Below are 10,549 nucleotides of genomic sequence, written 5' to 3'. Positions count from 1 at the left end.
TGTCATGAAGGGGAAAAAGCAAACGCAGCTGCCCAGCAGCTGCCCAGTAGATCCCAAATGGGCACGTCAGCGGCATCCACAGGCCGAGACTACAACTACCCACTCAAATGCAGGCAGCTTTTGCCTGAAAAAATGGGATTTTTGTTTTTCCCTAATAACCTCAGGGGTCTGTAGAAATAGAGACAGATTAAGTCACTTGTGGATCGGGCAGAGGGATTTTAAGGGATCATGGACCTTGAACATGCCCCTCTGCTTGTGCTCCCACTCAGAGCTCACCACTTCATGGAGAAGGGGGCAAACACCTGCAGTGCAGGGCTCTTCTGGAGCCGCTCTGCTTCCCTCACCGGTTTCATTTTGCACAGGTGTTCAGAGCTGCACTGCAAGCAGCTGCAAATACATTCTTAATGAGTTGATGAGGAAAGGCTGAAGCAAGACCCCAAAGGTGATGCACGCAGATAAGACAGAAGGCGAAACAGCCATGGGTTGCAAACCAGGTTTGCAGGTGATAACTGAGCTGTTTTGGGTAGTCAAATGTCATGCCAAGGGCAGGGAACTTCAGAGGAATCTCACAGAGCTGGTGAATGGACAAGAAGTCCATTATGTTCATCCCTAGACTGGGTCCGGCAGCTCTGGTTGAAAGCACTGCCTAGAATTCCATCTGCCCTGGGATTTTACTGCATGCCTGGCTTCACCTACTGGACAAGGCTCAGGTGAAAACGGACAAGTTTTATTCCAGTAGGGGTTTCAAAGACAGCAAGATTGAAAACATGGTTCTCACAAAAGGCAACATTAGAAAAATTATTTGGGAAGATCTCCAGCACCCAGGCATCACCCAGCCCATTTCTGTGTCTCCCTTGGCTGCCGGTGCCCAGGGGTAAGGCCAAGGTCAGTGCCTGCAGAGGGATGGCTCTTGCAGGGCACTGATGCTGCACGGGCTCGTGCAGTGGCAGCTGCTGTAGAAGCATTTGGAGCCCTCACATCGTCATTGGCAAAAACTCTGCAGTCAAGACTATGTGGTGGGACTGTCGGAGGGGACTAGAAAACCCCAGGTTTTGTTAACTCCACAGCTCACAGAACAATTTGTTCAATCAAAATGTGCTGTGGAGAGGAAGTCCCTTCTGGAGAGGCACCGAGGAAGGTGTGTGACAGTTGTCCTTATCAGAACATCTCTTGTTGTCTGACCTGAGCCTGACAAGACCCATTGCTCTTTAAATCACACTGTTTGTCATGAATTCCATTTCCAGCCCTGTAATTGCTAAATATCACTTCATGCACATATTTATTTGCTCCGCAGTTACTACCAGGCCAACAACCGTTAGTTACCCAAATGCTGTTTGCCCAGTCTCTGGATGGCAGCCTTGCAAATTTATCAACAGCATTTGCAATTATAGAATGTAAGAAGTTAAAAAATACTCAACCTCAATAATACAAAAAAAAAAAAAAAACAAATTATGGCTCCCTGTGGGCTTGCAGAGTGCTCTGGCTTAGGTGGCTGCGACTCCCTTGTTTGCTGATGGAAGACAAGGCCGGGATTGCAAACATAGTGCCTCTGACATGGAGAAGGGCTTCGCCACGGGAGCAGGTGTTTTGTGGCGAAAGCCAGGCCTGCCAGAAGATGAGCGCTTGGGGAAGGGTAGGATCAACTGCACTTTCCAGATGCTTCAGCCGATGTTATTGTTTGTAACACTGAGAGGCTTTGGAAAAAAAATAGTTGTGTTTAAAAAAGGCCTGGAGAACATATCCAAAGTAAGAAGACAAGGAGCAGCGTGCCGAGGAGTAAAAGGTTTCTACTTCATTTGTGTATCAGCTGTCTATTAGTGATAGTTGTGCGGAGGAATATGGCCATAGCTCTCAAGCACACAGAAATCCCTTCTGCCCCTTATGCTCCATGTAAGTGAGAGATGAGATTATATCACGAGCACAAATTCACTCCCACAGCCCCAAGGACTGCTCGCCTCGCCATCGAGCACCGCTGCTTTTTCAGCACCTTCCCTGCTGCCATTGACATTATTGATCCCCTTTGCAGGGCAGCAGGGAAAGTCGATCCCTCCCTCTGCACGGCAAAACCCCCTCACTCGCTTGGAGGGCCTGGTTACAGCAGCATCATGGAGACTGGCTGCAGACAAACTCTTGGCACAGTGACTTCCATTAGCCTGGAAAGAAAGATGTGACAGGGGAAGCAGCTCTGGTTGGTGTCTCAAACCACAGGCTGGAGGTTGGCCACGTCCCCCCAAAACATGAGAAGGGTGGGCTGGAGCCACTGGTGAAGTGCTGGGTGCACACTGTGTTCATTAAGAGAAGCTGGAGCTGCTTGAGGCACTCAAGAAAGGTGTGTACTGGCCACCAGTGTCACAGCGTTAATTTGGAAGGGCCTTTCTGCCAACCCGCAGGCGAGCCAGACCTGTATACAGAGTGGCATGATCCCTGGGCACAGACTGGGATCTACAAGGGACTTTCTTCCTGCTGTTTGGGGCAAAGGGGATGCTGACAGTCCCTGGAGACCTACCCCCCTGGTTTGGAGTCTGCTGTGGCCCTGACTCACAGCAGCCTTGCCAACAGCCCCCACTGCATTTTATTCAGACACCTTTCCCCCGTACACAGGAGATCCCCCTCTGGGCAGGAGGATGCTCATACCCTGAGACTCCTAGGAGGAGGCTTTTGTACCGAGAGATGAGCGTGGTCTGCAACGGGGATTCCCACCCGTTGAGCAAATCTCACCGCGCTCTGGCCGGCGGTGCCTCAGGAGGCCCTGCCTGCCCCTGCAGCCCAGCTCCGAACTCTTGGGCAAACCCAGGGCACTGGCCGCAGGCAGCAGCTCCGGTGGGGATGGTCAGCCCTGCCACCAGCACCCCAGGCCAAGCAGAGGTAACAGAGAGACCAGCAGCATTGGCACTGCCCTTTTTCCTCCCCACCCTTAAGAGAATCTCGCTGTGGGGAGAAACATCTCCAGCTCTTCACCTTTTCAAAGCAGCTGTGCTAATAATGAGGCAGCGCTGCCATGCGGGTAGAGCATCCCGTTGCTCTCCCTTCAGCCAAACAGGGTTTACACTTGCTCTGCAGCATTTGCCTCCAAACGCTCTGGGCCACTGCTCTACCGGGGGGGGCCTGGGCCCCTTGGCATCCCCAGCCCACGCAGACGGCCTCCCAAACCACGTGTGCTCCAATTTGCCACTTCAGGGTTCACTCTTGGCCCAAGCAGCTGATTAGCAATTCTGCAGCAGCGAAACCGCGCTGCCGCATAAGCCAGGTTTAGATGGTGATCCCTTTAAACAGGAATGATCTCTGGCAGAACAGCTTTCTTAAATCCTGAGATAGATGCTGCTACTTGCACTAAATTGTTTTTCTGTGTATTAGCTATTTAATGGCATTAGTATAATACGCGCTCCCATTTACAGAGGAAGTGTTTATCTATGTGGTTTCACCAAAAAGTGGGTTTGATTAATTAAAAAAGCAGGACGGATGGGATTGCTGTGAGGATTTGAATGCAAATGCACTAGCAGATGCTTCCTGATCCTCCCAGCAGAGTACATCACTTTTAATAAACTCAGAACAGATGGCTGACTGCGGTGGCAAGGATGGCACGTATCAAAGTGCTCGGCGCTCCCCTCCCAGCCAACTCTGCCCTCAGGTCTCAAAATCCAGAGGGGTGGATCCTCGCCTGCAGTCCTCTGGCAAAGCTCCCCCCACCTCAGGGGTGCTGTGCTTACTCACTGAGGCTGAGGAGCCTTCCCAGGGGTGCGCAGGGTTTCTGAGTCCTGTGGAAATGCTGTAGAGCCGCTTGCTGGAATGCAGAGCCGGTAGTTAGATTAATTAGGCTGCACAAGAAGCAGCAAGAGATAAAGTATGGCTAGTTGAAAGTTTAGGTGTTCCTCTTCTTCTCATGCTGATTGCACACAGGAAAAGCTCCTCCTAGTTGAAAAAGGTGTTGGCTTGAGCCAAGCCTGCAGGACTGAAGTGACCTCCCCCTGAAACATTTGTTGTACCAAAATTGCTACTAAAACTGTTTATGTATTATGTATATCTCTTGACCAAAAGACAGGATGAGAAATCCATTTAAAATAGGAAAATTATGGAAAATGAATGATCAAGACTTTCTTGGGTTTTTCATTCCTAGTTCCCAGAGCCCTCTCCAAAGACATGACCTGGATGATGGCCTGTGCAACCTGCTCTAGGTGAACCTGCTTTAGCAGGGGGGTTGGAGTAGAAGATCTCCAGAGTTCCCTTCCAAACCTTGCCATCCTGTGATCCTGTGATTCTGTGTGACCCATCGCTGGCATTTTGTCTAATGAGTAAACTGAGGCACAGAGCTGTTAAACGTGTCGCAGTGGTCATGTGGGAGGGAAATAGCAAAGCTGAGCATAGAACCCTGGTCCCCAAGCTTTTATTGTGAGCTGAAATGTTTCCCTGATTTAAGTATGTCTGTTACCTGGCCCACTGCCTGATCAGTCAGTGCTGGTGTGATCCGAACTGTGCAACGAGGCGCCTGACGCCTTCACACCTATTTGCTGCCCGGTGCCACCGCTGCCTGGTCTCGCTGCTGGCAGTAATTGTAGGCGCTGCTGGCTGGCTGGTGAGCAACAGCAAAGTCTGTGTGACTACTGGAAAGGAAAAAAGAGCTGTATGATTCATTAGAAAATAGGAGGCAGTTTTCTGAGATGAGCTAAGTAGACCTTTCCCTGGACTATAACTAGGAAGAGAGAATATTTGTCTTGAGGGACTGCGCAGCTCTGGTGTTGCTAGCAGCTATTTCAAAGGCCATAGAGGGAATTAGGTTAGCAGACTGACTTCTAGGTATCTTTACCATCTGCAGCTCAAGCAATGTCACCAGAGGCAAATGCAGACCTAATTCCATAAAATGAGTTAGGTCTCATGAACAGTCCTAGAGATGGGGAACGTCTGGGATCTAGTGAGCAAAATTTCCAGTGTGAAATCCTTATGAAGATAAGGGCTGGCATAGGTACCCATACCCTGCTTTCATAGTAAGAAATCTGGCCTTGGCGCAGCCTAGCAAGTAGACATAGGGGGGTGAAATACTAAGCAGAAAATAAAGATCTGTGCTGAGACTGCTATTGAAACATCCCCTTTTTAGCCAAAGCACAACAGAAAATCACATGGATATTCAGCAGAAGGGATGACAGACTGTCAGCGGAGTCCATGGGAGCCCCCTGGAGAGGGTGATGAATCTGGAACTCAAGAAATCATGACTTGGGTCCATGTTTACACTGCAGACCCTCTACAAAGGCTTGGATGAGCCATACTGGGTCTTTGCACCCACCCTTCTGTAGGTTAGAGAGGATACCTATAGCAGACAAGCGTGTAAAGCTAAACATCCCAAGTTGCACATTAAAGCAGATGAAACTTCTCTGATGTTGGTGAGGATGGTGGGGGATGTAGTGTTCAGAGAAAATGCAGGATACTGCATTTTTTTAAGCCCTTCAGAATTAAAATCAAAGAACTGGGTCAGTGGTTTTAAAAAAAAAAAAAGGATGGGTAACAGAGAGGAGGCAAATAAACTGTCAGGTAGGATATTCTGGAGAGGAGAAAAGAAAGCATAGACAATGGGCATTATTGAAAGGAGCAGAGAGGTTTGGATGGTCTTGCCCAGGGTCCATGGATGACATGGTCTTGCCCAGCATCTCAGGGTGTGGGAATGACATGGTACTTGGCCAGCATAACCCCTGGGTATCGCATAACCTCCCATAGCACTGAGCATAACCACCAGCCAGTCCTTCCTTTTGTCCAGTTCAGTGGTCATCTCCTATAAAACCCTGTGCCCTCTCATTCCTTGCTCAGAAGTAAAATAGTATTATATACTGGAGGCATGAAATGAAGATAGGTGCAGTGTGATTGATACTGGGGGGGATAAAAATACTTCATAAAACTTAGTCTCTGTCAGTAAAATGGAGGCCTTGCTGTTGGATGAATGCCTGTCTTGGGAAGTTCTTTATTTTAAACATCCATTTATCACTGTAGCAGGGACCATTGGCTGCAAGAATTCAGCGACTGCAAAATGAACGTTCCCATGAGTACAAACTCATCATTCAGCTCTAATGATCCAAAGAAAAGTTTCAAACTAATCCATACAAGAAAAATGGCAGTGTCATCCCGGGATGTTAATAGGAATAGAAACACCATGCAAGGTCTCCCCGGTAATATGGAGGAGCCCTGTATTTTCTTGAAGCACCTAATGCGTATCTAAGGGTTTTGAAGCAAAGCCTCCTGCGCCTGCTGAAGCAAAGGGCCCGTGTCTGGGTCATTCCGAAGTCCATGTGCATCCTAGTGAACTCAGGAGTGGGTGTGAGGGTTGCAGTTTGACAAAAAATGAGGTTAAATGAGACATCAGGCTTCTTGTTATTCACCTGATGCTCTTGTCATAGTATTAATAAATATATTCCAAGGTCATTTCTGGTGGTAAGGGGATACTTCTAGTAAGGAAGATGAAAATGAAAATATCAATACCCCTCAAAAATGGGGAAGCACCTTCTCTTGGTGGATGGGGGAAAGTGAGGCATAGGATGGGTGTCAGCCTCTGGGCTGGGTAAAGAGAGCAGCTGGCATAGCTGAGCTGAGACTCCTGCTCACTTCTACTCACTGCCACCATTGCCTCTTTTTGTGGTGTTTTTATTTTACCCCTGAGGGTCTGACTTCTCTAATTAGCTTCTTTTTTTTTTTGTTACATAGGAGTGATACGTAAAGATTTCCTTTTCTCATCTCTGGCTAAATAGAGGATAACAGCTTCATTAGACAATTGAGTGCTCTTCCAATCAACCAGCAACCCGCTGTCCCCGGGGAGCTTTCTTTAACCACCGAATACAAGCAGCTGCTCTAATTGCGCTGTGCTTGAGGCCCACTGCAAGGGCAACCCGGGCCGCTGCTTTTTCTGATAGCATCTTCAGAGCAGATCAGGAGGGAGTGCTGTGTTTGGTTCCCCTATCACAGTGTGGATTTCCATGGGGCCCCCCTGCTTACCCACCTCTTCCAATTAATGAAGCTGCTCTCAGAATATGAAAAATTTAATTTCTTTGCTTAAGTCAAAGAATACACCCTGGAAGGTTGATGATTTGAAGCGCTCAGACATAAAGTTTTAAAATAAAATTAAATGAAATAAAACTGGAGTGCTTGCGATACCCAGGAGTGTGTGAACAGAGGTGGGAAGGTCAGGGCTGAACACCCGGTTCCTCTTTGCGGCTATTGTAGTGTGTACCTGCTGTTCATCAAGGGTTAACAAGTCATCAATAGATGCAATAAGCATGTTAAAAACATAAGTAGCCTGTGGTCCAGATGGCTATAAACATACCAGTTGATGGTGGCAGAGATGGTCTTCAGCACAGTTATAAATAGAGCTGATCAAAATATGGAAAACAGTTTCTGCAAAATATTTCAATGAACCAAAGGTGTTTTCAGTTCAAAGGGTTTGACATATGTGTTCTCATATTTTAAAAAATGCTTGACAAAAATATCCCTTTTCACTTCTGCTTTTATTTGTTAAAAATATAATCAAAATTGATATTGACACTTTGTCCGGTGAATTTTCAAGGAGGGAGCTGAGTTGCTCTCTGAGGCACTGATCCTGCAGAGAGTTTCTACACAATGATTTGGGGCATCTTTATCATTGTTACATATGCAGCTCTTTCCCCGCATTTCACAAGAAATTCAAAGCAAGTCAGATCTGCATCTACATACATTGTTTTTCCTATTGTTCTGACACCTAAAATACCAGTTTTTAGTCTGTAGCATCACCTGTTGGATATTTCATGGCTTCAGAGCCAGAGAGGCAGACAGTTTTGTCAGGCCGAATCTACTGAGGTGAACAGCAAGTACCGTCCCCATGTCTGGTAGCAGAGGAAAGAGAAACTGGCCAGCATGTACACCAGCAGCGGTGTTAAGCCAAAATACATCTACAAAATCATGGAAGAGTTCCCAGGCAGATGTGCTGGTTTGTTAAGGTTCCTTTCAAGGAGGAGGAGGTTCCTGTTAAGGTTTTGCAGGAGAATTTGAGCTGCAGCAGATGCCATTTATGTATGGACCGGAGTGAAAGTGAGTAATGGTATGTCCACAGCAGCGCTGGGCTGAGGAAGGATGCTCAGGTCCTTCACATGGGCCTCCTGCTTTCACATTTGCAAGAGCTGCAGAAAGATGTAGCTGTTGTAAAATGTACCTTATGTTTATGCTATTGCAGCAGGACCCATATCACCCAAAGGAAACAGCAGGAGGCAAGAAATCTCCTTTCTCATGAAAACTGCTGAGAGAGACCCCCTTCCATGCAAGGACAAAACTGATGGCAGAAGGGCCCTACCTCAAAAGTAAAGGGACACCTGGGAAGAGCATGATCTTCCAGCTCCCATGTGAACATAGTAGCAGTATTTTTCAGCAAGAAAGCTTATTTTTTGACAACTGATACACCTAATTCCTTGTGCTAGATCCCGCAGAGGCAGCTGTGTGGAGACGTGGCCCTCTGAAGCTCTGCTCCTCCAGAGGGTTTCTGCACAAGTGATCGTGGGCCCATGAACAACTGGGAGTGACCCAGGCAGGCAACAAATGTCCTTCGCAACTGCTGGGGTAGCTAAGGGAGCAGCAGGGACCACTCTTCTAGTGGTACTCGCAACCAGCTTGAGACATGAGCCCTTTGACCAGAACTGTTTTGTATGCAGAGGTTCTGAAGATCTTTGACTGACCTCTGCCATGTGTGAGGACCTCTAAGACCACAGGGAACATCTGTATGACTTGGCACCAAGTAAATCAAGTTGAAAAGGAGCAGGTGGTTCCTGAAAGCCATGGAGTTCTCACATTCTTGCAGGGAGAGCCAGGAGTACTTACCTCGAGAGGTAAGCTCTTGCAGCAGCTGAGAAGAGCACATGGCTCTCCCTGTCCTGGCACAAGGCAGAAGTTAAGGCTGCACTGAAGCTGCTAAGGACAGAGTTGATGTGAAGCCAGCATAGGCAAGAGGAAAGTCATCCCTGATGCCTGACAATCCCTTGCAAAGCAAAAGTAGGTCTCCCACTTTGATCCACCTATGAAGTATTGCTCTGGGGTTTTGGAAATATTATAAATTATTCTGGATTTCCAATATAAATAAGGGTGTTTCCAGTATCTATACCTACAAGGAGTTTGCCATTCAAATTCAAACTTGCATCAACATGACTGCATGAAGATCAAGCCCTGAGGCCCCCTTCCCAAGAGCCTCCCAAAGGAAGAAGGGCCAGACCCCGCTCCCAAGGCTCATAGGCGGGCTGTCTGGTGCTTGCATCCTTCCACAGAAGGCTACAGGAAACCTGGAGTAAGGATCTAATCACATGTTTTGCAGCCATTGCCAAGAGCTGGGTCAAGTAGTCTGATCACAAATGAGGAATTATCAGGCTTAATAAGCATGGCTGACCAGCCAGGAGAACTGACCCTTCTCAGCCCCCACAAGATGCAGCTTCAGTAATTAGGAGGCTGCTGCTGCTCAGGATTTGTCTGGGCAATCAGGAGACTTTCTAGAGCCTTTCACTCTCCAAGATTTTTTTATATTATTGCAGGTTTAGGTCTACAAAAATCTCCAGATGAGCAAAGAAAACCTGATCAGTCTTTGGTGGCTCTAAATTGCTATTCAGAGGGAAGAAAGTGTCAAGCCTGCTGGTAGACAGTAGAATTCAAACTGATTTCCTGTCTTTATTTTTGGTGATGAATAACATTGACTGATATGTCTTTTTTTTTTTTTTTTTTTTTTTTAAGCCTTCCTCTGAACAGCAGTTATTCCCCCTTGTAGCTGACATCCTCACTATTACCTTTGCTCCCTGCCTGAGTCAAATTATATCATTGCCTCTGGGAATGCATCCTGAACTCAGGGAATGAAGCCAGGTCTAGGATTCAAACCAAAACTCACTGTAAAGGGTAAGAGTCTTTACTTACTTTACAGGGTAAGGCCTGCGTACGTTTGGTTTCAGGCTCTTAATGAACAATTTGTTTAGAAATGCAAACAACAAATTTCCTCCTTACACTTCCAGTTTCTCACCTCATGAATCTATGTCAGGCAAAAGAGCTGCAACGTTCCCCTCAGTACAGAACGTCACACACTGACTGCAGCTTTAAATACAAAGTGCATGAAGCAGGCATTTATATTCTCTGCCTGGGGGAAACCCTTCCATTTCTGCTCCCCTGGGGTTACACATGACAGCATTTGCCTCTTACATGGCATGAAACATGTACAAGGATTTCACTGTGTTTGTGGTTGTCTGGCTGCCTCCATAAAACAAAAAGCTGTTGAGAGCCAGCAGACATTGTTTCAGGAAAAATCGTCAGAAACAGAGAGAGAAGCATGGTCAGGCTTTTCTTCTTTCTTCTTTTTTAAATCCCCAGCAAAGTATAAAGCAGGGTTTGCCCCGAAACGTTACTAGCAGTGTCTGTACTCGGATGAGTACAAATGGAGAGGAGATCTCTGCAAGGTCAGTGGTAGAAGCCCAAATCCATCCCTCCACACAGAGCAAACCAGAGCAGAGAGCCTCCTCAAGATCCCCCAACTTTTCTTCGGGCTCACCCTGCAATGCAGAGGAACCTGTCTGGACCATTT

The sequence above is a fragment of the Egretta garzetta genome, unplaced genomic scaffold (assembly GCF_000687185.1).
Source record: "Egretta garzetta isolate BGI_Z169 unplaced genomic scaffold, ASM68718v1 scaffold361, whole genome shotgun sequence".
Lineage (NCBI taxonomy): Eukaryota > Metazoa > Chordata > Aves > Pelecaniformes > Ardeidae > Egretta > Egretta garzetta.
The sequence above is the reverse complement of the archived record's forward strand: the minus strand, read 5'-3'. Positions refer to the sequence as shown.